This window comes from Puma concolor, chromosome B1 (assembly GCF_028749965.1).
Source record: "Puma concolor isolate L17-30 chromosome B1, mPumCon1.1.hap2, whole genome shotgun sequence".
Lineage (NCBI taxonomy): Eukaryota > Metazoa > Chordata > Mammalia > Carnivora > Felidae > Puma > Puma concolor.
The window spans coordinates 60995659-60997869 of record NC_141670.1 but is presented as its reverse complement, the minus strand read 5'-3'; the positions used below and the strand labels follow the sequence as shown (position 1 = coordinate 60997869).

Below are 2211 nucleotides of genomic sequence, written 5' to 3'. Positions count from 1 at the left end.
TTTGTGCTCGTCTTCTAGGGCAGGGCCCACCAAGCTGGGACTGAAGCACTCTTGACCGAGTCACATTCATTTTTAAATGATATTTATACTGTATAGAAATTTATAGTTTGGCACATTTTTTTTTCTTTCAGCACTTTGAAGATGTTCTTCCATTATTCTTTGTTTTGTTGTTGTTGTGTTTAGTTTTTATTTCACAATCAGAGCCTTAAATCTGCAATCCAGCCAGACTTGGAGGGGAATAAGGAAAATATGGAGGCCACAGAATTGTAATGAAAGCATAAAGATTATGGATATTTTGAGCAGATTGAGGCAAAGGGGTACTTTTCTGAGCAATAGAAGGAATGGTCTGGTAGTTAAGATAAAACACAAGTCAAATTTATTAGATTTGTCCACAGTCAGCAATGGGGATCTTGCTGTTCTTGCTATTCCTGGGCCCAAAGTGCTCCATGGTTTCCACAATATTCATGCCCTTTTTCACCTTGCCAAAGACCACATGCTTGCCATCCAACTACTCAGTCTTTGCAGTGCTGATTAAAAACTGGGAATCATCTATGTTTGGTCTAGCATATGGCATGGACAAGATGCTAGGACTTGTATGCTGCAGGATGAAATTTTCATCATCAAATTGCTCCCCATAGGTTGACTTCTTCCCAGTGCCATCATGGCATGTGAAGTCATGACCCTTGCACTTAAATCTCAGAATAATCTTGTGAAAGCAGGCACCTTTATAACCAAATCATTTCTCCTCAGAGCTCAGAGTAGGAAATTTTCTGTTGTTTTTGGAACTTTGTCTGTAATCAGCTCAATGGAGACATAGCCCAAAGAATCACTATCCAAGGAATATGCTGGGGTTGACCATGCCTGGGTAGCATGGGTAGCTCCAAGGTGGCTGTGTGTGCAAGGCCACTGTTTCACTTTCATTTGGGTAACATTATTCTTTTGAGAGATGACCGTGTATATTTTTGTTTTTCTATTTGTATTGTGTTTCTTTTCTCTCTGGCTGCTTTTATAATAAAATTTAAATTTCTCACTATCCCTGGATTTCAAAAAGTTTATTAAAATATTTCTTGCTATGGTCATATTTGTGATTAGCCTACATAAGATTCACTGAGCTTTTCTTTTCTTCCCTTTTTTTTTTTGTTGATTTGTGGATTATTGGCATCTATCAAATTTGGAAACATTATTCCTTAAAATTGTTTTCTGCCCTTCTCTCCTCTTTCTAGAACTGCAATTGCACATATGCTACACTACATGATAGTGCTTTGCAGGTAACTAATACTGTTCATTTTCTTTCTTTTTTTATCTTTATACTTAGGCCTAAATAGTCCTATGTCTTTAAGGTCTCCCCTGCCTCTATTTTTTCCTTCCAATCTCTTACATTATTTTATTCTCGCTCAGCGAATTTTGCATCTCAGCTATTACATTTTTCATTTGGAAAAATTCTTTTTGTTCTTTTCTATAAATGCTATTCTTTTCTATAAATATATAAATATTTCTATTTCTATTTCTATATTTATATTTCTAAATATTATATTTCTATAAAAATATAAGTATAAATGCTTTTCTTTTCTATAAATGCTATTTCTCTCCTAATTATGTTCTTTTTTTCCTCTACACCCTTGAGCATATTTATTATATTTATAACATATATTTTATTTTATTTTATTTTTAATGTTTATTCATTTTTTGAGAGACAGAGACAGAGATAGAGTGGGGGAGGGGCAGAGAGAGAGGGAGACACAGAATCTGAAGCAAGCTGCAGGCTCTGAACTGACAGCACAGAGCCTGATGTGGGACTCAACTCACAAACCGTGAGATCATGACCTGAGCCGAAGTCGGTCGCTTAATGGACTGATCCACCCAGGCGCCCCTATAATATACATTTTAAATTCTTGTCTTCAAATCCAATGATCTCCATTATTTCTAGGTTTTTTTATTAACTGATTTTCTTCTTGGTTATGGGTCACATTTGAAAGTTTCCATATGTCTTACTTATTTTGTATTGGATGCTTGACTTTGCATGCTTAATTCAGAATTCTACTTGGCTGAAAAAAACGCAAATAATTTTCAGCTCTGTGTGAACACTGGGATTTATTCAATTTATAATTCTCTGAGAGTTGTCTTGCTTGTATTCCTGGAGTCACGCATTGTGTAGGTATAGATCAGTAAATAGCCAAAGACTCCAGTCTCCATAGGATTCTTCTCCTGATT

The 2211-nt window shown here is 35.6% G+C and overlaps 1 pseudogene; it reads right to left on the bottom strand.

Moving 5' to 3' along the window:
• Window positions 1-226: 226 nt before the first annotated feature.
• On the bottom strand, window positions 227-859 carry LOC147581665 (peptidyl-prolyl cis-trans isomerase A pseudogene; annotated as a pseudogene).
• Window positions 860-2211: the final 1352 nt, after the last annotated feature.